Below are 27,251 nucleotides of genomic sequence, written 5' to 3'. Positions count from 1 at the left end.
ATGTACCTGCGCTCCTGAACGAGCAAATTTGTGAAGAGTTACTTCATATTCTTTATTCAAAACATTTCAAAACAAATACTTCGTAGAAACAAAATATAAAATTCTACCGAAAATGTAACATAAAAGGATTTCTACAAAAGAATCGCTTTCATGGCTAAAAAATAGAATTGAGCATGTTTTTGTAGTGGCTTTTATAATAGCTTCGATCGAAAAGAGATTTGTTTATGTCGTCGAAGGTCTTTGAATCTTCATTACTAAATTTAGGTTACAAAATAAAAACTGAAAGACAAAATCCAGTATAAAATCCAAACTTAATGCAGTTATATTTTTTTTGCTTTCATTTTACTACATGTTTTATTACATATATCTCTGTATTTATTTAAACAATAAAACCCCTTACCGGCATGGCCTGTGCGTGGGTATACTAAATCCAGAATATATTTTTTAAAAAGCACTATTGTTTGCTAATGATTCCTTTAAAGGACTTAGAAATAAAACAAATTCAAACAGAAATGCAGTTCACTTTTTTTTGTATTATTGTTGATTGGTTTTTATCTAAAGCAATAACATCAATTTAGCATTTTAAGTGAAAACTACGGGACGCGAACCTAATTTCGGAGCTGACAGAAATGCCCGGAGGCTTTTTGTGTTCACCATATGATTCAAATAGGGAGCGGATATGAAATGATGATGAATTAAATCATTTGGCACAGCTTTCTTAGATTAAGGTTAAAAAAAAATATCAGTGCATGCTTAGTTATAAATCCCCTTTTTTCAATTTTCGCTAATTTATTGTTCCCTCACTAGCTTTGATTTATATTCTATCGTATTTGTTTCATCTGCCAGTCTGTAGCACTAACCATGCACAACACTCTTTCCCTTATCGTTCTTGTTCTAACTACAATTCATTTTTTTCATAATACATTAAGACTCCTTATTTCTGGCTGCGATACGATCCCACATACTATTTAATGATGCTCACACTTTCACACGCCTGAACACTTACTCCTACACCAATACACATAAACACACATCTACACTTACTCTCATACACATAAACACACCCTTTTTTTGTAAGACAATTTAACAATATGTATGATTCTTATTTAGAAAGATTGCTGGTTTGTCTTTAAACTGTATTTTTTTTAATGTTACTGTATCATTTTCGACTGTTTGTTTCTTTAAAATAAATAAATAAATATCCTGAAAATAATACAATTCAAGAGAACATAAAAAAGCTTTATGTACGTGGTACTCGTAGATATTTGAGTATTTATTTTGTTTTTTTAAAATAAATAAATCCTTCATTGGATGACCTTGATGTTAGTTTTCATTCAAATTAAATAAATAAAATCAGACAAGCAACAACAAATAATTTAATACGCCTTGAAAAATTAAGTTGACGGACGACAGTTAACAATATAACAGTGTGATGCGCGCGCAGATCTTGGTTCAAATATTGGTTAAAAAATAGGACGAGCTCTTTGTTTTTAGAATTTGACCACATATTTCATATATTTACGACACAATATTTACTGCACCAAATTTTGAACATGATCTTCTTTCATTTACTAACCAATAAAATACGGGCTTTAGACGAATACACGATAAAATCATCTGCGATAAGTGAAATATAATTGTAATATTAGCTTGTTATAAAGAATTTTACTAAATGTTATTAAATATTTGTATATAACCACTTACCGACTTTTCTATGTCTACCGGTTTCGAGACGTACCCGTCTCTTCGTCATGACACCAATTAAAGCAACATGCAAAACCCACTCTACACCTTCACCATAGTTGTTGCGCAAAAATATAAAAGGGATTGAAAATAACTCGAAAAGGGGATTATGCAAGCTAGGCCTTTACAAGGCTTATGACCTGTCATTGGCTGGTTTAATTAACCATTTTAAACATTGTGTAACATTTACCATTTATTCTATATTTTAACATCTGAAACTGAGCTGAAACCTTTATTGTTGTGAATAGATTCACCTGACTGATTTATTTCACATACTTTTTTCCAATTTTTAAACTTCTTCTTGGACTAGTTGGTTTTATTACAATTAAACCAGTCAAATTACGATTTTTTTCTAAAAACATTAAATTTGTTAAAACTTAACGATAGAAGAAAAATTATAGACCTTTTAAATTTATTCAAAATTGTAAATGACTAGACGGGTGCCACCGTTTTTTTAGCAACAATTCACGGTAAGTGTATACTTGCAATGCCGTATTAAACAGATTTCATGAACTCGGCAATAGTTATTCCCACGTATCTGATATATTAAGTGAAGGGTATTGTTCCTATGGAAAAAACCTTTTAAACTTTTTCAAAGATGGTGAATGGTAATTTTATTTATTTATTTTTGCATTTCATAATATATACAAATTTTTGTTCGTTTTTCCCAGCTATATGAAACAGTAATAATGATTTTCTTGTTATATTACTTTAAAATATTTTATTATTTAATTTGTTTTTTACATTTATTCTTGAATTGTTTAAACTTTCTACTGAATATGTTGTTTAATTATAAGGTTATTTTTTTTTATAAATCTGGTATAATTTTTAAGTTTTATTTTTTTTATAAATCTCGGGTAAAAGGAAATTTATGTTTTAAAAAAATATATATGTATGTATTAAGCCAAATATGTTAGTATTATAAACTTTTTTAAAATGAAGATTTGCCGTTTACGTTAATAAAATAAAATAAAATTAGTAAAATTTTTGTGGAAAAAAACTGTAAAATTGCTATAATAATTAATGAAAATTTGAATGAAAATGGCTGCTAACTGTAAAAATAGCACTTGCGGTTCAATTTTTATCTCTTTAAGTACCATAGAAACCAAATGCGGCGGGCGCTATAAATAAGCGAAATTACGTTATTAAAAGAATTCTATTATTTCGGGGCTAAAAAGGGATTACACGGCAAAACGAAAGTACCCAATTTCAATTCGCGTGGCCGTTGGCACCTTGGGCTTGCCTCCATTCGGAGCCACAGCGTCCATTACATTTCACTACTCTCTTTAATTGTTAGGGAACTTTCAACTCTCAGACCGAATAGATTACCGGAGAGAACATTCGAAAACCAATAACAGGAGAAGAAAACAAAATGAAAAATAATAGAGCGAACTAATGAAACTCCAGAGGGATCCCTCGTTCTTGCATACTCGTGAAAATGGATGAGAAACAATAGAATTGACGATTTAATTACTTCGACGCAAAAAAGTCGGGCGTTGCGCGTTATAATTAATATTATGGGCATTGTACTGAACGCTACATTCCCTGGCAAATGGTTTATTTTTGTTTGCTAGAAAGCATTTTTAGGTCACGGGAGATGTATTGTCTTGGTCAAAACCATTCTCGGCCAAATGCAAAGAAACAAGCGTTCAATTTATTCAACCCGCTTATAAAAATTTCCTTTATCCGCCAGGAAGAATAAAGTTTTGGGTGTATGAATAATACAGAAGAATATACTGAATTATTTTTCTCATAAAACCAAAACAAATTATGGAATTTATACAGTAGTAACAATATGTCAGTAGAAATATATACATTAAATGTGTCTCAATTATATTACGAGTATAACTTTTATTATAGGATAACAATATTTACTCTTATTACTAGTTTTAGTCACAAAAAAATTTGTGTATCCGTTTTATTATTGTACATGTAAGTCAGGGTGAGTATGTATATATTTTTAGGGTGTGTGTATATGTGTACGGGTATGTGAGTATTGTGTGTATGCGAGAGTGTGTAGTGAATATAAGTGGATAAGTGGCGTTATTGATCAATGATTATCAAAAAATATATGTTTTTTTTTTATTTATTTATTTATTTATTTATTTATTTATTAACGGACATTGTCCATGTTTACAATTTATAAGGTTTAAATATTACAATAAAAGAGTAGTTTAAAACATTTAAAGAAAAAAGAAAGAAGCATTGACAAACATAAGGGACATCGAGACAAGATCTGGACTATTTATTTAGTGCTCGTTTAAATCGTTGTAAACTTAAACCAAAAAAGTCCAGATCCTGTCTTGAGTTAACAATACGACAAAGGCGGGTCATTGGAGAATTTAGGCCATAGTTTGTTCTATGCTGATCGATGAACAGTACTTCATTGTTTCTCAATCTACGAGTCGGAATATTGAATTTTACTTGTCCCAGTAATGATGGAACATCGATTATACCATTTAGTATGCCGAACATATATATGGAGTCAATATTAGTTCTACGTTTTTGTAGACTAGAAATATTTAACATCGACTCTATTTCAGCATAAGAATAATTATCTCTATCTAGTCCAAGCATCCACGCTATTTTTCGAAGCAAGCGATGTTGGACTGATTCAATGTGATTTATGCGATTGACATAGAATGGAGACCAGACCACTGAGGCATATTCAAGAAGAGGGCAAACAGTTGAGCAATAAAGAGTTTTGATTGTACGGACATTAGTAAAATCAGAGGATATTCTGTTAATGAAGCCAAGTAATTTCAGTGATTTATTTACTGTATTATCTATATGCTCGTTGTATGTCAGTTTATAGTCCAAAACAACTCCTAAATCTCTGATGGACTTAACTACATCAATTTTGGAGTTTTCTAATAGGTACTCGAAGGAAATTGGTTGTTTTGTTCTATGAAATGACATTATTTTGCATTTTTTAATATTTAGTTCTAATTTATTGACTTTACACCATCGGTTAAAAGAGTTAATTTCTGATTGAAGAAGAAAGCAGTCTTGTAAAGTTTGAATTATTTTGAGAATTTTGTTGTCGTCCGCGAAGAGCCAAAAACGAGAGTAAGAGAATGATTTAGCAACATCATTAAAAAACAAATTGAAAAGCAGGGGTGCCAAATGAGCACCCTGAGGTACACCCGATGTAACATCAATACTGGTTGATAAATAGTTATTTATCCGAACATTTTGTGTCCTACTAGTTAGATACGATTTAATAAATGATAGTAATGGATCTCTTATTCCCAAGGCATGTAATTTATACATGAGAATTTTATGATCTACTTTGTCAAATGCCTTGGAAAAATCTGTATAAAGAACATCAATCTGCTGACCATTTTCGAGTGCTTTGACAATAACCTGGGTATAATCTACCAGGTTAGTTTTTAAAAACCTTAATGAGACAACCTGTCAACCACCTTATCGATCGATGTAAAATTGTTTAGATTGTTAATAAATAAATTGATAAATTGAATTGAAAATGAATTATTTAACTTTTCGTGGTCTATATAAAAATCCTCAATACTTGTTAAATACCCCCATAAACTATAAGCACTATTGTACACCGAAAAATGTTGTTTTATCTTCATACTTGCAGAACTAACCTGCCGATGGTAATGCCAGTAGGAAGAACGATGTCTTTACTCAACCGTATCTCTTCGGATATCGACATCTACCATATTATTAAAAAAAAAAGTTCAGAGAGGACAGCATGCTTTTTCTTTAATTACCTGGTATTTTTATTTTACTATCTTTTTTTTTTAAATTTCAGTACTTATAAATGTTTTCGTGTTATGTATGCCTTGAAACATTTTTTTGTAATTTACATCAACCTCTAAAATAAAGAAGTTTAAATTTAAATTTAAAAGAAAAGTGACCCACTGTATCAAATGCTCCCCTACAGGTTTTAATGGTTGCAACAAATGTTTGAATAATGGAAATGAGTCTATTAAATGTAACGGTTTTCAAATAATTATACTGAAAATAGAGAACGGGTTGATGTCGGTGTTAAATGTCAAATGTTATTTTATCTATTCTATTAAATTCTGTGATTAAAGAAGCCTTTAAATTCGCATGTGGAATTTTATCGACAAATATCTAGAAATGGTATGTTGGTTTTAGTATGTTTATTTAAAAAAAGCAACCTTAATACCAGAAATTACATTATATTATCATAATCGTTCCCTTTCCGCACCTAATGGTGCATAGGGCACTGCATTGGTATACAGCGTATTTTGATCATTTTTGTTACATGAAGGTATCATGATAGTTTTTTTTCATTACATGAAGATAAAATGACCAGTTTTACGCTTCAGGTACCATTCCAGGGACTATTAAATAATGTAGTTATGCAAAAATAAGCGAGCCATAGAAAACTGAAACTGAAATAATAGTACCTTTGTGAAAAGAGTGATTATCAAATCTGCACAAAAGTTTTTGACTTAAACAAATAATAAACAATGAATACATTTATTTTTTGTTTGTATGGCAAACAAAAAATTTGTTATGTTTTTCACCAGTTTCAATGATTTTTAAACTACAGTAATGTTTTTCTAGTGCTGTGGGTGTTTTCTGCAAATTGAGAAATGCAGTTTTTGTGATCGACACCATTTTCAGAAGGTGATTAATACAGTTTTTTGTATTTAAGCGGTTTAACTGTTATTAGCAGAACATGAAATTGATCTTACTGCACCCAATAACATCAATATTTTGATCAATCAGCTGCTTTCTGCATAACTACGTTCAAAAATTCTAGTCTAAAAACATGATTTTAAATAAATATTTAAAATCAATCGAACCCGACACCTCGAGCATGGTAGGCAAATGCGCTGACCGTTACACCACGAGCCTATCAATTATAAACCAGTATATAAAATAATAATATCTTCAAAAGGATTTTTCAATTGGAGCGGGTAGATTTTGACGGCCCGTGGCGGCCATTTTGTTTTGATAACATCTGTAAAATATTTTGTTTACTATTCAATTACTTAAGTCAAATCACCATGGCAAGTAACACAATTAAACAGCACGTTCAAATGATAACATTTTATTTTCGAAATGAGGGTTTGTTGGTGGCCCTTCACAGTCAACTCTTCAACGTTTGGTAGCCAAATTTGAGACGACCGGCTTGGTAATCAACCAGTTAACATTTGTACGTTCAAGAGACGCAAGATTGGCTGAGAACATCCCCGCTGTCCGTGAAAGTGTACAGCAGAACCCGAGGCAGTCGATTCCTCGCTATGCACAAGAACTCGGCCTTTTGCATACTTAAATTCGGCGAATATTGCGTCAAAAAGTTACCGTTTGGTGCGGATTTTAGGCCGGCGACGTCATTGGTCCATACTTTTTTGAAAACGACGTTGGTGAGGCGGTCAACGGCGAGCGCTATAGAACAATGATAACCAATTTATTATAGCCCAAATTAAACTATATGGACCTAGACGACATGTGGTTTCAGAAAAACGGCACTACGTGCCACACAGCGGAAGCCACGGTTGACATTGTGCACGAACAATTTGAGGTTAAGGTTATTTCACAGAAGTGATCTGAATTGGCCAACAAGGTCATGTGATTTGACCCCGCTAGACTTTTTCTTGTGGGGTTTCTTGAAGTCACTTGTCAATGCAAATAAACCACAATCAACCGATGTCTAAAGATGAACATAACACAGGCCATCGCTCAAATTCAGCCGGATCTACGTAGAAGAGTCATTGAAAATTGGACCACTCGGATCCGTGCCACCGTAAAAAGCCGAGGCGGGCATTTGAACAATGTCATATTTCACACTTAATGGCACATATTAGTCTTTTAAATAAAATAAAATAATTGTTGATACCTGACACACAACTTGTTTTATTTCATTTCAACATCTACCTGCTTTTGTTGAAAAACCCTTTAAGTATATCATCGTTTTGTTCAAAAATTAAATTGTTATAATAATTTACATATGGTACCTAAAGTATGAATCAAAGTAATCAATAAAGCAACAAATTAAAAATTTCAACTTTTACAAAAAATGAAACGAAACCTCAAAATATGTAAATCGGAAAAAAGATAGGTATACGGAAGGAAGGAAAGTAAAAAGGAATACAATAAATTATTTCATTCAACGAATTGATGAATTAATGGGTGCTTTTGTAAATGCCTGGACATTTATAATCCTTTCTCAAAAATGTTTTCCCTGACTGTTGCAATAGGTTTTATGTCTTTTGGAGTAAAATGAATAATAAATTCCTACATCTGAATAAAACAGTAATAGTTTACAGTATGCTTTGCAACAAAAAACATTTTGAAGTTTAAACACCTGTATACCCATTTATTTAAGTTAACGGCAATGGATACTAACATATTACAACAGATGAGGAACATTTAAGAGAAGGTAATATGGAAGTCTGGGCATTTACAGGGCTTATGACCTGTCAATGGCTTGTTTAAGTGGCCTGTTGCTAAATCCACCTGGTCCATGAAGAAGTATAGAAATTGAAAAAATGACATTTTCAGGCGTTGCCTAGTATGTAGGTGAAATAATTCAATAAGATGAATCTCACCCGCATAAATAAAAGTTTCAACTCTTTAAATTCACAAACTAGTTGAATTAGTGCTACACACAAAATATTTATTACTTTAAGCGAATTAAAGTATTTGACAAATTTTTTCAAGGTTTTGTTTTCCATGGTTTCGTTTGTTATTTTTTATTTATTTTTTTAAAAATGAAATATTTGCGTTCTTATGATTTACCCAAATATTTTATTTTGAGGTCCATTTTCAACGAGTTGTACATAACTCACTATTAGAAAATTGAATCAAGTTGGGGTAGAGTGGGATTTGAGCCACAGACCTTTGGTCCGTGAGTCCGAGACACTAGCCACTAATAGGTTTAACAAAATCTAGTTTAACATCAAACACTATACCCAGGTCTCTTATTTTGCTCGCTTTTTTGAGCAGTACGTCATTTATATGAATTCATATTTAATAGGAGTTTTTTTCGACAGAAAGTAATTGATTTGCACTTACTAATATTGAAAAATAAATTATTTTGTATATACCAACTATTCAGTTTACTAAAGTAAAAATGAAGTGTCAATCATTTACATTATTCTAGATGTCTTTATATATTTTGATGCCGTCTGCAAACAGCACAACTTCAGTATGCTCAAAAATGGAAACAATATCATTTATGAAAATTAATAACAGTACTGGTCCCAAGTGGCTTCCTTGTGGTAAACCGCTAGAAGCATAAAATGGCTGTGGTTTTGTCTAATTAACCTTTACATATAATTTTCTATTAAATAAATAACTTGAAAACTACGCCAACAAATTACCTTACATCCTTAACGCATGCAATATCCTTAACATAATTTTATGAGACACTTTGCCAAATGTCTTCGAAAAATCATTGTTTATCTGTATATGCTGTCTACTTGTTTTTGTTCTAGTAAATTCCTTTACTATATTATAATTTCGGTAAAGAATTAGATTTGTGGCAGTAGATCTACCCTTTGTAAATAATAGCAGTTTATAATAAAATAATAAACAGTTTGTTTCAGTGCATATTTTATTCATTGAGTTCCAAAATGGTTGAATTAATTCCATTAACGAAATTGAATAATATTCTTGATGTTTTTATTAATCTGGAATTGAAATAACTACAACCCACTCAAAATACAAATCTAAAAATAGGGGTAAAAATATTTTATTCATAAGAATTTGAAATATTATCATGAGAAACATAATATTGTTAACTTACTCAATGATTCAAAACCAGTTTTTGTTTTTGAAAAAACACCAACTACCTGGAAAGGTTTTCAAGATTGGTAGATATTACAATAGAGATTGAATACATTTTTGGAAGAATTCCGTGACCGAGCTGATTAAGAATAAAGTTCTGTGTTTCTTCGAGTAGCTAGTTACGTTAAAAGAAAGCGTGGTCTTACTTTTCTTCCTGAATTATGGCACTAAAGCGATGATTTTTATACGCACAATGGGTACCTACTATTTATATGTCCCTTTATGTCTATTAATTTTGAAAAAAATGATTTTTATAGTAGCTAGGACCATCCTAAAATCGTAAAAAGCACTAAGTTTTTTATGTCGTTTTCAGGCACGCGGTGTGCAATTATGATAAAAATTATTTTTCATAAAATCAAAACGTGCTAACACAAAAAAAATTACACTTTTTCTTAAAAGAAATTCGTTTCAGTTTTAAGAAAATTAAAACGGATTCACGAAACCTCGTTTTTATTTAGGCATAATCAGTCCGACGTGCAGTAATGTTTTTGGACAAGTATTCTGTGAAATATATGTGAGAGAGGGACATAAAAACTATAAATATAAATACCTACATATTCATCAAACTGCTCTCCCGCCACGCATATTTTTAATCACTGATTCTTTTTTAAAATGAGCACTTCAATCCTAATATTATTTAATCGTTCAATTATAAAGAGAGTTTTTTTAAGTTCTTATCTAGAAAAATAAATTTCACATGACTCGCAATCAAAACAAGAGCTTGCAATTAACTTTATTAATTATAAAAAAAAAGCTTAAATTACAAGATGAGTTTAAAATTATTATATTTTCAAAGGTAATTTGGCAGTGCAATAATTCATTTTTCCAGGACTGGTACCTGAAGCGTAAGGCTAATCATATTACATTAAGGTAACAAATGAATACATACGCAGCGTTTGGTTTTCCAAAGCAACACCCAATGCACTAAAATATGCGGAAAGGGACATGTGAGTGATGATGAGAATCCAATTTTTCTGCTTGAATGTTCACAAGCTTGTCATATTTTATGCAGTGTGTAAAATAACATAAACTAGCCATTGACAAATCATACGTCCAGCTAATGATAGACTTCAAAATACAATTTTGAAAAATGTTTGTTTATGTATGAATCTTGATAATCTCTCCAGGATGTTAAACCCAGTACTTGTTTACAAGCTTTTGAACATGCCTATAAAATTGTTGATTTCAAAAGAAATTTGATAAAATACAAATAGAAAAATCACAAGTTACCTAAATTATTTATGATGGACTCGCTAGGAAACCAATGCTCAATGAATCAAGCATTTTATGTACGTATACAATAAAATATCTTCACAACAAAATATTATCTTGCATGGTAAGCAAACGCGCTGACCATTACACCACGAAGCCGACAAAATACACCAGTTAATTACTCTGTAGGGGAGATCCGCAATGAACCGGCTACTTTTATGCTAACTTCAATTTTATTAAAACTCTTGCCTTGAGACACAAACCAAACATTTTTAATTAATTGATTATCTATCTGCAACACGTATTTAAAATTAAATTGTTTATTAAATCATAACGAAACAAAAAAAAATAGTTATTGCAAAGTTCAATTTGTCAATTAAGTGAAAAAATATATATCAACTTAAGCACTAATTAAACAATAAAATAAATATGTACAACCTTGTTTTAAACCACTTATATATTATATTTTATACTTCTCGATCAAGATATGTTTTACTCGTGAATTATTCGTTTTTTTTTATTTTATCAGTATAATGCTGTGGTATGGGACTGATAAATCAAGTATTTTTGTCTTGTGAGGATGATAAAGTGAGGTGGATACGCTCAAAACTAGACAGGAAGAACACTTAAGGCGCCTAAAAATTAATAATTTTACTGTATTCGCGAACCATCTTTTAGAAAATAATCATAATTTCAATAAAGTGATTAATATCTCACGTCACCATAAAGAACATGTGCAGAGTGCATTTTAATTTGTCAACCTAACTCTTAGAATATTATTCTCTACAAATTGCGCAACAATTATTCCCTTGATTTTTAGTTAATTCATCCATTTGTTTTTTGCCTTTGAAAATTACTTTTGCCTTCCAATTAATTTTTTGGGCACTATATATACAACGTTCCTTAGTAGAACTAACAAGTATCGATGTTTCACAATCACTGAAATCATCATAACATGCTTTATTGTACAGATAATTGTATAGATTTGGACATCACTCTGTCGGATGATCATTTATATACTAGGTATATTTTAAAATGATAAAAGATCAATCAAATGTACTTTTCTGTACCTTTTTAAATTAAAATAATCAGATAATAAATCATAGGAATAATTAAAAGGACACTCGTTGCGCAATTAATCGGCCGTTCTTTTAACTGCGCAGTTATCTAGCCGATTCAATGAGTAATTACATGTAGTTTGTAAATCATATTATGAAAGAATCTGGTTGAAGGACACTTGGATCAGAGGTCCAAGGTTCAAACCACATTCTACCCTAACTTGATTTCCCTTTTCTAATGATGAATTATTTACAACTCATTGAAAATGGTAACTAAAATTAATGTGTTCTGGTAAATTATAAGAAAGCTAATATGATTTTTTAAATTTGTTAAAAAAATGTTCACATAAATACTAGTAAATAATTTTATACAAATAAACAAGCAATTTTAATTATTACCACAGTACATTTATTTACAATAATACACCATAAAAGTTTAATATTCTAAGTAACGTATCTTTAAAAGTAATGGAAAAAACTCCTTATCAAAATCGAGTATTGCATGACGTTCCCACGCGTCCCGCTTAAATGAGCTATCAGTGGAAGGGTATTGTTTATTACGTTCAGTGGTGCCAAAATCAACATTTCGAGTTACTGATGCGAATACTTAAGGAATAACGGTTGTTGGCCGTTTCATAACCCGGCCGTTTCATTGTGGATCTTCCCTACTACGAAAAAAAATTGGTTATAGAACAACAACGTACGAAGCCTAAAGCCTGTGTTTTCTCATATCCCCAAGTAAATGCTGCCATAAAAACTTAATTATCTTCACTTCGAGTGTCCTCTGCTGGTAAAACATTTACCAAATTGACATATTAAGGCCACCCTTGCCTAAACAAACGTATCGTGATATCGGAATGTATGTTGATATCGGAAGTAAACACTGTATCTAGGACTGAAAATACCAATAAAACATAATTTACTTATTAAATTCACTTCTGATATTTTCAACAAATGTTTGACCTGCTCATTATTGATTCATGTAATATTTTAAAGTTTATTCAGATAAAAAAATATGAGTATTCAATATTACTAACAAATACATTTAATTTTTTAAAAATAATACGTAAATTGACATTAACGTTTCCCATTACGTAAAATAAATAACAATTATGGTGTACATAATTCTTGTGCCTTACAGTAATTTGTTTATTTTATTTTTTATCTCTTAGTTCCGTCGAATGAAGCCGAAAGATCATCATCAACGGCCTTCCAGGATGGTTGGAGCCCGCAGGTGTGAAGGAGATTGAACTCGGGTCAAGGCTCTCCTGAGGCATCCTCAGCACGAGGCATTATGGGATGCTCCGTCCACTCTCGGACTCCAATGTTGATGATTAAATCGAACCATTTTTTATCTAATATCTTTTCAAGCATTTACTAATAAAAGTCAGAAGTTTGGTATTTATTATTATAACTTAATACTAGCTTAATTATTTTTTAAATCTAAGTACTAAGGTGTGTGCAATATTTCACTACACGTTGATGATGTGTATTCTTCAAATTTCAAATTATAATTAGTAAAATGTGAAAATTATGATCATTATAGATTCCCTATTTGCATTCAGCCCTGCATAAAGCCCAGCATAAAGCCCTAAATTGATATTCCAATTGCAACATATCTGAATCACTTTTGGCAATCTTTCATTGCACTTGTTTATACAAACCATCGTGGTCAATTCACATGACGAAAACGGTATAGTGATCAGTTTAAGGCTTCAGATGCCCATTCAAAAATAATGAAATTTTACAATACGTACCATTTTTAAGCCGAGCATTTCACACCTACCTAGCCAAAAATCGAGCTCACGATCTCATGAGTGGTGGGCGAACGCGTTGACGACAGAATTTTGAGGCAGACTTACCACTATTCGATTTCCTAATTTAGAATGTTTACAAACATTTATCCAGAATTCTTGTTCTTTTTCACACGCAGAAGTTTATTTTTCATTCACACGGAGAGAACAAAAATTAATTATTTTTTTAAGCGTTCAGAGGTGTATATTAAATTTCTGAAAATTATTTTTTAAATGAATAATAAATAGGTTCTACCACAATTCTTCAAAAAAAATAATTTCAACATGAATAATTATGCGTAATGGTACCTAGTCGGAAAAAGTTTTTAGCTCTGAATAATTACTTAACACTGAAAAGCTCTTATTTTCTAAGATCAAAAAATAAATAATATTATTCTAGTTTTTTAATTAACTTAGAAATATAGTCAATGAGCACAATTCTAACTTTTCATTTTATTTAGTTGGAGAATTTAATTTTCATTACGTTTTTTTCCGAAGAAGGGTAGTTTGAATTCGAAATCCCTCAAAACTCACCCTTAATGTATAATGTTACACATTGTGTTGCCAGAAAGTAATTTACTCTTTGTGTCCTCCAGAGATTTTATTTTGATAACACCCTTATATCCATATTATTATTACACTTTTTAGGCGGCAAAATATGCAGAGTAATGGAAGAAACATACATCCTAACGCAAAGTAATCTTCAACCATCTTTTAGTAACCTTTTATAGCGTCGTAAAAATTTCAAACAGTGCGAAAGGAATTTTTTATGCACGCCATATTTTGTATATCAAAAGTTTTTCAAATATATAGTTTTGTGCTAGGAAGCAAAAACTCACAAAACACTGATTATCTCGATTCTCATTTTTATATTTTATTCGTAAATAACTATCAAATTAGGAACATTTCCACTCGCATAAAATACAGGATATTTTTTGTTAAACAGTTTTTTGATTACACACATGAAAAATTGTTTTGATAATCAAAATGAAAGTTTTAGGGTACAATCTAGTATCTGTCTGAAGTATTTGGACATGGAGATAATACTGTTCTCTCTATGAATATGCTGAACGGTAGGATGTCCTTTATTTAACGGATCACAAGCAGCGCTATGTTATATGAGCAAATCTATTGTTAAATATTTTATTCACTCATTTATTCAGAGACTACATAAACGAATTAGACAAGCGTCGTGGTGCAGTTGGTAAGACAGCTAACTGTGAATCTAGCTAGCGTCACGGGTTCGATTCCCGCCAGTTGCGAGAAAAAAATCCAAGAAAGATTTTTTATTAATTGGTCTGGGTGTTGTAGTGTAGTTTTCATAATTTCCTTCCTTATCCAATATCCGCACCTGCTGACAAGCCTCTAAAGAAAATACTTAGCGGGTTATTGATTTTAAAGAATAAAAAAATAAGTAAACTTGTTAATGAATTAATTGGATAAGGGGTGATAGGGAATTTTGATCAATACGTATTTGAACATCGTTTTTCTGTCACTCTTTCGCGGATGCCTCCCTACACAACTGCACGTCGGATTGATTATGCTTTACTAAAATTGACGATTCGCTTCCCCATTTCCCGCTCCTTAAAGCTGAATTGATGCATTCAAAAACAGCGAATAAAACTGGGTGCTTTTAAAATGATTAAGATTAAGGTCTAGTTACCATAGTAAACAATTTATAAAAATAAAAAAAACCGTAGAGTCACGCCAATGGTAAATTAAAGTGCGTAAATTAATGCTCTGGTGCCATAAACCAGGGAGAAAATAAGATACTTCGTTTGTATGAAGAAACATGAAACCGCGTTCCCTTTTAAGCTGGTTTTTTTTTTTTTTGTAAAAATAAATATTTGCGTTCGTTGTTCGTTAATTTTATGGGGCCATTTTCAACGAGCTGTAATTAACTCGCTATTAGAAAATGGAATCAAGTTGGGGTAGAGTGGGATTCGAACCACAGACCTTTGGCCCGTGAGTCCGAGACACTAGCCACAGGACCACAACCCGATTTTTAAAACTTTATTTATACCTTTAGTTGTTCTACAATATACAAGATTTAAAGAAATGTTAATTTTATAATTCAATTATTTCTTTGACCATTTCGTGTTGGAGTCTTTTAATGCTTTTATTTTTATTGATTATCTTTTCCCTTTAGATTTGTTTGATTTGTATATTATATCATTGCGCCCACACAAATAAACGTTGATTTTAAGTATGGACGCAACCAATAGAAAGACTTTTGGTTTCGGTCGACAAAACAATTTTCGGGTACCTATGTGGAGGGAGTGCTTGCGCTGAAGTATTTCATTTTCCTTAGACCGACACTTTGAGAGTTAGACTGATTAGACTCATCGTACCTTCCTGTAATAGATTATTAAAATACGCTGCTGTTGATTTAGCAATGTGGTGTATTGTACATTGGGTGCCATTAAAGGTTCGATAATGATAATGAAATATAAAGATTTTCTCCTAAAGGTAGGCAATGTAATAAAATCAAATAAATTAAATCCTGTTTACTAATAAATTTGATTTAGACCTTCATAAATACATAATTTTAAGCCGAAAGATTAATCTTATCCGTTCTACAACACAACTTAGCAGGGCGGAAAGACGTTTGCTTATTTATTTATCTAACCCTTATGTCAGCTCAGTAATGAATTCTCTTTTAATTTATTTTATACATTTCGGTGTGTCTCAAGGGATGTAATTAAATCGAGTTTGTTTCCCTAAGAGCATAAATTACTTAAAAACCTACGTGTTTTAACAGTTTTGTCGTTTCGTGATATTACTACATTTTCATTAAAATTTGATTATTTTACATCAGGTTGTGGAGATATGTGAGATATAAAGAATATCGTGCGATGTAGCAGATTCAGATGAATATCAGTATATTATATATACATATATATATGTATATATCTTCCCCCAGTGGGGAACTGTGAGCAGGATGACCAGCGACAGACTAATGTACACTGCAGCCAATGAAATGCCCTCTGGGCCCGTACAGTTAACATCTATCTTCAATTTTATTTATAAACAAAATAAAGTTTCCTGTATGAAAAATGCAATCATACAAATACACTCATTTTCGTACAAGAATATAAATTTTACTTCATACCGTCTCGATATGTACCGATGAAGTTAGCGTTTGTAATCGCGGCCCTGGAAAACGTCCGCCTGGAAAACTACCCAAGAGATAGAGGGATAGCTGGATCTCATAATTGCAGAAGAACAACAAGTTTTCGGAAACGCAGATTTTTTTTTTTAAAGAAATATTTGCGTTCTTATGATTTACTCAAATATTTAATTTTCAGAGCCATTTTCTACGAGTTGTAAATAACTAACTATTAGAACATGGAATCAAGTTGGGTAGAGTGGAATTCGAACCACAGACCTTTATTTCGTGAGTTCAAGACACTAGCCACAGTACCACAACCCGATATCATATTATCTTGGACCTTTAAACGTCTAAAGTTTGACACCCTTTCTATCACAATTCGATCTTTTTCTTCTTTCCTTTTCATCACTCCAAAGCTGAATATAGACGGTTTTCTGGCTGCGATACGCTACCATTTGCTATTTAATGATACTTACGCTTACACACATATGAACACTTACTCCCACACAAATACACACAAACACACCCTTTTGTTGTACCACAATTTAGTATGTATGATTTTTATTAAGAAACTTCGCTAGTCTGCCTTTCAGCCGAATGTTTTTTTTTAAATGTTATTTTATCATTGTCGACTGCTTGTTTCTGTAAAATAAATAAATAAACAAATATACTTCTTCTAATATTTTCCATTATTTTCTATCTTGTGCCAATTTCTTCTCGCGACTGGGATCACATAATCTACCCATTTTTCTGGGGTCTCCCTTCTGGTTTTTTATTTTCCCCCGGTCTCCATTTCAGAACTCTTAAGTGTCAATCGTTCATTTTCCTGTTTCAAAATATGACCCGCTCATTGTCATTTAATGATATTGTTTTAAATATATTTTAGCGAAACAGACTGCTGTGTTGGCGACCTTTGTACGGCGTCTGTTTTTTTCATTTCTAACTTTGTCCCTCAGACTAATTGTTAACATTTGCCGTTCCACAAACCACTGTGTGCACTTTAATTTACATATTGTTCTGGCAGCTAATTTCATATTTTTCAACCCAAAAGGCACTTTAAGAACTTTTTTTGGAACAGATTTTTTTTTTTATAAGAAAATAAATATTTGCGTTCTTATGATTTACCCAAATATTTAATTTTGAGAGCCATTTTCAACGAGTTGTAAATAACTCACTATTAGAAAATGGGAATCAAGTTGGGGTAGAGTGGGATTAGAACCACAGACCTTTGGTCCGTAAGTCCGATACACTAGCCACAGGACCACAACCTGGTTAATTCTATTGTATAGTGTAAAATCACCTTTTTAAATTAACATTTCATGTCAACCATGCCGAAAATCAAACCCGAGAGATCTTGCGTGGTAGGCAAACGCTCTGACCACTACATCAGTACATTTTTCAAAATCCTTTTTTTTTGTGTTTTTAGCGAAGTTTTGCAGTACGATTGAATATTTGTATTTTCACAAGAAACACTTTAAATACAATAATTGCAGGTAGTAAAATATTTATTATGTCGTATTCTAAACAGTTTTTAATATTTTAGCAATTTGTTTTGGTTCTGTGTTTCTTTTGAAAATTATGGTGTACCTCTAAAGCTTGCATTTTTCTCAATGACGTTTATAAATGTAATCCATTATATTTTCTGAACAATATCACCCGCAGTTTGCTGCAGAACATTGATGGATTGATCGAATTTCCTGTGTACACAATATAATGGGACCAATAAATTACCGGTTTTTTCTGATTAAAAAAACATTGATTGATTCAACGGCAACTAAAAACTTTAGCATGAAAAAGGAACTTTAGTGGTTTTTCTTTTTGTTTATAGACTATCAAACTAAGCCCAAATGGTTTTTAATATTTCTAAGTATCGTATTATCATCGCTATGATTTTTAAAGTTTTGTAATTTTGAAATTACTCCTTCCGTGATGTCGCGAGTTGCCGTCGATGAGCTGTGCTGCTATTTAAAAATTAAACCCAGGAGCTTTTAAAATAGAGAAAACGTTGAAAAAAATTACTACCTAGAAACCGGAAATTTATCACAATATTTAACTACATTAAATTGATTTGTTATTGTCCACATGAACTTGTAACGTTCCAATGTTTTTCATTTTTATTGAAAACATTTTTTTTTCGTACATTTTTGAGAAAATTCGCCGTGCAATTAAATGTTTTAATTTTTACCCGTATAAGAAAACATTTTTTGCATCCAAATTTCTCTTGCACTGAACTTCCTTACTCTCAACTATATTTAAAATATACATACCCAGCACTAGAAATATAATAATAGCTTATGGTTACCCGTAATAATATAAAGTTATTAAATTATCATAATCATGCCCTTTTCCGTACCCAGTGATGCAAAGGGCTCTGAATTGGCACACCAAATGCAGCGTGTTTAATTTATCTGCTTAGTGTAGGTTAGATGATCACTCTTGCGCTTCAGTTGCCAGTCGAGGGACAATGGATTATTGAAGTGAACCACATCTAATTAATGTTTATTAGAAATGTACACCATATAAAATATTTGGGATTAATTATTGACAAATATTTTAAATGAACAGAACACATAGAACTATTAATTATTACAAAAAATTAAAAAACTTTCTCATGTCTTCAAGTCGATACGTAACATCTTATCCCTAATTAAACTCAAACAACTATATTTTATTTTTTGTAACTCAATAATTACTTATGGCATAATAGGATTGAGAGGCACTAATAAATCGATATCAAAACCTCTCGAATCTGCTCAAAAATCAATCGTTAAAATATTTTTTAAAAAGCCCCTTAGGTACCCCAGCGTCAAGTTATTTGAGGAATTTGAGATCTTTGATATAAAACAATGAAATATTTTTAGAATAATAAAAATTTTGAAAGTAAATTATTCTATCAAATCCCAAAAAGGAAAAGTCCCATATTACCAGAAGTCTAAATAGAGGATGGGTCATCGGGTCTATCAGAAACTCTAAATTCTGGTAAAGAAATTTCAGTTGTCTGGGCCCCAAAATATTCAATATGTTACACAAAAATTGCAAAACCATGACCCGTATTCAATTCAATAAATTTGTCATTGATTATTTTTTGCATAAAAATGTCTGCCTTACAACAGGTTGTACCTAGTTAGGCAGACTAGACATGATCCAGATAAATCTATTACATAAGTGTGTATGTATTAGATAAAGTAATTGTTATTTTTGTTAATAAACCATGATTATTATTATTTTATGTATATCGGAAATTAATCCGAGATTTCAAGCACTATACAACAAAGCGGACTAATATCTACTAGATTTCATTTTAAGAGTAGCCACCGAGTCATAAACGCTCATCCAGGGTTCTGATTCTGATTCTGTTTCACACAGAACTGTATTCTTCTTGCGCCTGCACACGGACAAAATGTTATTATAGTTTCTAATTACAAAATGAAAAACATGCGCCGTCTGTCCATAGATTTGATGGATCAAATGCTTCTCTTAAAAAAAAATTTTTAAACAATCACTGCCTATTTTTTTGTACTATGAACTGAACTTAAAATGGCCCTAAAAATTTAATATTTTGGTTAATCACAAAAACGCAAATACTTCTTTTTCTTATTAAAAAAAAAAAAAAAATGTTTCCAACAAATGCAAGAGTGAATGTTACGCAGTGTAGAAAGTAGCTTTTCAAACTAGTCAATGACATATCATAAGCCCATTAATTGCCTACATTTCCATATTACCTTCAAGAAAATGTTCTTCATCTATTTTTATATACCTTTTATTATTTATCACACACAAAAACGAAGGACAATTATTATTCTATTTTGTAAACAAGTAGGTCTACGTTTGTCAAAATCGAAATACCGTTCGTATTTCGTCGTCAATTGACTTTGTCTGCATTACGATTTTGAAGTGATTTTCCATCCATACATAACCAGCTTTTGTCACATGAATACTTATTAAAATATTGATTTTCTTCGCGTTTTCCAAAGATCGCCTTTTATAATATTTCTGCGTCAATAGACCACAGCTCGAATTGAGCAGATGTGTTTACGCACCAATTTTTCTGAAAGAAAAGAGGAAAAAAGAATGCTTCTGGCAGTTAGCGATTCCCGAAAGAATATTTTTATGTCCTTCCCCAAAACCCTGTAAGTGCAATATACACTTTTCACTGTTTTACTACCATAAAAACGACAATGTTGTTACACTGCGTTAGCCCGAAATCTAGTTTTTATCATTGAATTTAGAACACGTGGCGATGAAAAAATAAGCCTCTCAAAATAAAATTACTCTGCACGTATAGAGAAAAATCAAAACAAAACAATTTCAACAAATTAAGTGACAGTATTTAAACATATTTTTACAAGTATTAAAATAAACCCGTTCGGGGGTTGATTAATCGGTAATTTAAAAGAATTAGCGAATATTTTTGGAAAAGAAATATGAAAGTATAACATGGCTTATATTGTATTGTTATTATTTCTAACCTATTAACAACATACAGTTTTGCGAATGTTTGAACATCCTTACTTTATATTATTATTCACTTGAGTTTTGAGAAGTAAATGAGCTGACACATTTCTTGATGTGAGTACGAATCTACTCTTTATATCATTTTAAATATCTGACAATCTTGATTAGTTTACTAGGAGGTTCAATACTTTCTACTTACAATTTTCTTCAAAGATTTGGACGTATAAAAATCTGTTGAATATTGTTTTTTGATCCGTAGGTAAAGGTAATATGAAAGAAAAAAAATGCGTTTTGTTGATATTTTTTTTTAGCGAGAGATGGCAAATTGAGAAATGTCTCTTAACAATAAACATAAATTGTCAACAGACGTGACATACTATCTTTAAAAATAGAGTAATGGTGGACAGTTTATGGTTTCTTGTTTTGGCGACATTAATTTAGATAGCGAAATATAATGTGTCAAACATATCTGGTTTTGTCAACCATTACTCTATTTTTAAAGATAGTATTTCATGTCTGTTGAAAGATGACTATATTTGGTATGTCAGACATATTTTATTTTGGCGTCTGTTTTAGGTGGCGAAATATGATGTCAGGAAAGCCTAGAAAAAAAATTAAATTTCGCAGCATTTTGCGTAAATAAAGTATGTTAAAATAAATATCATGGAAAAACAAATATTCAGTGCATTTACTAACTCTAGAATTCGACTTGTAAACTAAAATTTTGGTTTTCTAAAGCCCATCGAACTTTGAAATCGCTCTCCTTCAAAATGTATAAAAAGTTATATATTATCATCTATATCTTTCCACCGCCACCGGTGTAAACTTCCCTGTCATAAAATGAAATGTATTGCTGAAATCTGTTACAAGTTGTATTGCCGACATGGCAGTATAAACATTTTTACATTTTTAGTGATAAATATTGTTAATCCCATTTTAAATACAATAACAAACTTTCCTCACAAAAAATGAACTGTTTCGCCAACTAGTTATCATTATACTATGTTGTATGTCTGTAAAATAAAAATACTTACCTACTTGATGTAAATATCTACAAATAACTTTTGCAAAGTTTGTTATAGGACTTAAAATAAAATAAATTCGTTTATTAGACAAAAAGTGAGATAAAAGACTATTTATAAGTTTAAAAAATTGTAAACGTTTAACCAATTGAAGGGTATTAAAAATACCTATACACGATGAATGTCCACTTTTATGTATTACATTAAACTTATAAAACTAATCTGACGGCAGTTAACACGATCTGCATTTCTGTTAAATAAAATTTAATACCTAGGCTGTACTTTTCAAGATACCCGGTGGTCAATCACAGATGTTTATCACGTCAATTAACTAACACGTATCCACAAGAAATTTTTATCGCTTCGGTAATCACCGACAAGTGCGGTCATTGTAATTGAGCTGGTGAACAAGAAAAAATGCATAGGAGACAAAGGGTGGATGTCAGTTAAATAATGGAAATAAATTTATAATTTAATATAAATTAAAACTATTTTAGATTATCTATGACAGTATTGGCTATTTATATTAAGCTGGATCCTTTTAATGTATAAGTTTATTAATTATTGTCGAAGATGTTAGTAAACTTATAAACGCTCTATCTCATAACTACATTTTTTGTCATTCATACTTTTTAACCAGCAACTATCAATTATTAAAATGCCCATTTCGGGAATAGCGCTCGTTGGTAAAAACAAAAAGTGAAACCTAAAAAAAGAATTTCATTGATTTTTTTGTATAAAAACCAATGACCGTGGTCTTAGATAGATTACTTTTACAATTAGGCTAATCAAATAACATCATTTTTCAGTGGGTTTTATTTCTATTTATTTTTATTTATTATGGAAAAACAACAGTTGTTTTATAAGAATATTAAACATTGAACATACATCCAGTTAAAGTTTTTCACAAATATAATGAGAGAACATGTTACACAGTAAAAATAAAAATAATATTTTATGTAAGACATGAGAAAAAAAAAGGGCTCGTAACTCGTAAGAAGGTTAACAGATGAGGAAATAGAGTGGAGGAGTGGGATTTTCATAATAGTTGACCAATTCAAAATTTTGATATCATAATAAAATAAACATATTTAAAGATACATAAACTTATTACGCACTGACCAATGTTTCATTTTACAGTGTTACAAAAAGTTTTTTTTTGAAGTCACAATTTTTAGAAAAAAAAATTCTAAATGGGGACAAAGTAAAAAGATGTTACGTTGTGAAGTTAGAACGAAGATAGCCAAAAGGTTTCCAGTAACCACACACGATCCGTTTTTGTTAAGCCCGCACAAATGGTAAATTTTCCCTAGGGTTACAAAATATACGTTTTATATTTTCCTTCCATTTACTGCTGATCTCCGAAGCATATTTGTTTGTTTATTTTATTGTTTCCATGAACTATGGCACTTGTACCTGAATTGTGTTCAAAGCGCGAATACAATTTATTTTAGAACATAAATCACATAAACCATTTTTTTTCTTCTTTTTATTTAGGAATATAAATACAAGAATGTTTTCGACTGCAGTATTTACATTTGTAAAGTATACTTATATGTTTGTATTTATGCCAAAAACTTTATTAATATAAATTCCAAGATAATACGTTACAAAAAATATAATTATTAAAAAGATCATTTTTTCTGTCATTGTATTTAACTGAGTACCAGTGGCGAATGGTGATTTTATTTACAGGTAAGCTATAAAAAGTATAATATACATATATTTGTACCTACATAGGAGGTACATAATATTATGTAAGTAATATATACCATAAATTGATATTTTTCTGTGATTCTGTGTGATACAACAACTCTAATCCATGAAATCAACTCAAACGATGTAACTTTGTGATTTATTATATTATATAGATATATTATCCATTACTTTAATATATAATTCATTATAAAAAACCAAAAATACCACTACGAATTCAGTCGATATTAGGTTTTCAATTAAAATGTCAACTGGCCGCATTGTTCTAGTAATTACTAGTTCTTAAAACGGCCGCGTGGAGTGCTATATGTCCTGCACTATGACGCATGAAAGTTATTATGGTCTTATGTCATAAGTACCATCCCAAAGAAAAATGGTCCTTAAGAAACAATGTTTGAAATACTGTTTTCCAAATAAAGTATCTTCAAATAATTTGTGTAATCTGCAAGTTTAATCTAGGAGAAAAAACCCGCACTGGGGTTAGTACATTCAAAATATAGTATACTTATTTGTATGAAAAAATAAGCTGGAATAATCGGCTAGTTTCTTGGCCCACCGCAGGCGCTGGGCGCGCTTTATTAAAATTTATATTTATATTAGGATAAAAATACAAACGATGGAAATGATTTAAAATAAATGGTAATTATTTATTTGTTTTTCTGTAAATAAAGTTACAATAAAACATTATTATGGTTAGTCAAATATAATGGTAAGCTGTGCATAATCGCTTCTATACACGGTTCGCCCCTGTTGAGTACAATATTGTTTCAGGAGCGTTCAAAAAAATTCTAAACAATATTGAAAACGTAAGTTCTTTAAACGAATATTTGAATGAAATATTTTTTTTTATTTAACCAACTGGTTTAATATGGTATATAAAAATTTCAGGAGTTTTCTAGTATGAAAAAAAAATAATTCAGATGAATATCATCCACATCAATAAAGGTTTCAGGTCTTTGACTGACTACAAAAATTAACACGAGTAAGAATTGAAAAAACATTTAAGTTTAAACAAAGGCAATCTAGTAAATGTTAAATTGTGTGTATAGTTGTCACTTAAACCAGCCAATAATGGAGCGCAAGCCTTGTAAATGCCTAGACAAACAACTTACTTACAAATACTTCCTATCCAAAAATATTGTTTATAAAAAAATCTCCAAAATTCTTTTTTTTAGTAATCGAATTATAATAATTAAAATATTCATTGTTTTTTTATTTCATTATAATATTTTTTTAATGTTTTGTAATCCATGGATTTAATTATAAATTTTAGGATACAAAGTCTCTGATTTAATTACGAAAACTGAGAGCAGTAAAATAAAATGATTTGATTAAATGTTTTTTTATAGTTATTATTCAAGAAAATATACAATCGTTGTTCTAAATCGTTTTTCGTAATAAATTGTAAAATATTAAACAATATTCACCCCGATAAACTTTTAACTAATGGTTTGTCACCGGTTGCTAAGACATTTGTGTAAATTTAAATCAATTTAGAGAGTACAGACATACGAGTATTATTGTTTATGAGTAAAATAATTAATTAATATGTATACCATGGTTTTGATGCCTTATAAAAGAAAATAATATTAAAAAACTACAATTGAAAGATGACCAAACAGTTTGAGATAATTAAAAGCAATCAATTTTTTTTTAAAAATAATTAAAGAATTAACGCAATTATTATGATCTTTACTTTTAAGAAAAATAGGTGCTAAAAAATGCAACTAATACAATATAATACACAACGAAATTGAATTATTTTTTTTAGTTTACGGTACCTTATGAAACACAACTCAGAATCATCAAAGGTAAATATTAATTTTGTCATTTCCGAATTATAAAAAAAAACTTAAATTATACCTGATAATATTAAAAATTTTGACTAAAGATAACGTAAAAAAATATTTAAAAAATAAAATAAGGAAACGGGAAAAATACAATCAAAAGTTTGACAATATTGCATTTTTTCTTAATTTAAAAACAGTATTTTTTTATTTTATTATTATTTTAAACCAATTGACAGATTATTCTAGAAACCCTTATGGATTAGGAAATAAACATTTTTTTTTTTTAAATAAATTAAATTAATATAACTTATGTTAAAAATATTATATAACTTAGGTAGTGAACTTTTCTTTTTTGTTCGTAATGTATAAACGCTATTACTACTAGCATAAAAATGTATTCTAGAATGCACCAATAAAGGTTTCAGCTTATTAGCTTCACAAAAATCAACAAATGGAAGAATAAAAGACATATGCATTTTTAAACAAAGGCAGAATAGTTGATATTACACATTGTGATAATGGCTACTCAAACCAGCCAAATGACAAATCATTAGCCCTGTAAATGCCTTGACTTTTATATTCCACGAAAACGTGAGTATTTTTTTCTTCTATTTTATATGCATAAAACTATAAAAATAATTGGCTTACATTTAAATTTATCATTAATCAAATCGAGCAAAAAAATAAATCGTTAAAACATTTATAACATTAAATTTATGAAACACATTTAAAAAAATTCTAAATACAATTTTTCAATTTATATTAATGAATTATCTACATTATAAAAGTGTAGTAATGTAATTTACCTTATTTTGAAGTTCACGTCATTACGCAAAACCGGTGAAATGTTTAAATAATTTTATAACGATCGCTTTTATCGTAAAAAGTTTCTTTCGCGTCGGAAATTTCCCCGCTACGACACAATGGCACACGTCCTTTCACGACGGAGGTCCGCGGTAGACTAATCCAGGAACACACGATGAGGGTGTATTGATAAAGAAAACGAATACAAGGGAAGCGAATTTCAACCTTTGTGTATAAAGTGGAAAATTTATCCTTACTGAAAAAACAACGCTAAATCAATGATTTCTTCCTTTTCGTATGGTGTTAGTAAGTACTTTTCAAAATGATATTAATTTATTTAAAGTTAGTTAAATATCCTGGGTTAGTGGAACATTGTAAGTAAACTCGTGTACTGTTAAAATTAAAAGTTTTGTGTATCGTTTGTAACATTTATTTTTGTGTAACAATAAAAACATATTTTAGCTTTGCAAGAACGTGGGAATATCTAAATGTTAAGGAATTATTTCGCGATGGAAACAATATTTATGTACTTTAGAAGATAAAACACGGGGATCGACTTTTTGGCGTTTTCAAGTTAAAAATGCAAAAATTATCGAAAAAAGCTGTTTTATACTTGAATAAAATATCAAAGTTCATTTTCGTGGTAAAAAATATTTTTTAAGTTGAAATAAAAATTTTATATTCACTTAGTGCTGATGCAATAAACATCAGTAGTCGAGGATTAGTTGATTTTTACAAAATTCCTTATAGAT

General features: G+C 30.4%; 1 protein-coding gene across 1 annotated transcript in view; it reads right to left on the bottom strand.

The window, feature by feature from the left end:
- Nucleotides 1-26,658, bottom strand: part of LOC148273748 (uncharacterized) — a gene marked incomplete at its 3' end in the record, with an annotated part of 239,749 nt that extends 213,091 nt beyond the window's left edge. Inside the window, exon 1 of the mRNA XM_088238266.1 lies at nt 26,502-26,658. The remainder of the gene's footprint in view (nt 1-26,501) is intronic.
- Nucleotides 26,659-27,251: the final 593 nt, after the last annotated feature.

This window comes from Micrasema longulum, unplaced genomic scaffold (assembly GCF_059751315.1).
Source record: "Micrasema longulum isolate JH-2025_06_02 unplaced genomic scaffold, ASM5975131v1 h1tg001847l, whole genome shotgun sequence".
NCBI lineage: Eukaryota > Metazoa > Arthropoda > Insecta > Trichoptera > Brachycentridae > Micrasema > Micrasema longulum.
Note: the sequence above shows the minus strand (reverse complement) of the source record. Positions and strands in the feature narration are given on the sequence as shown.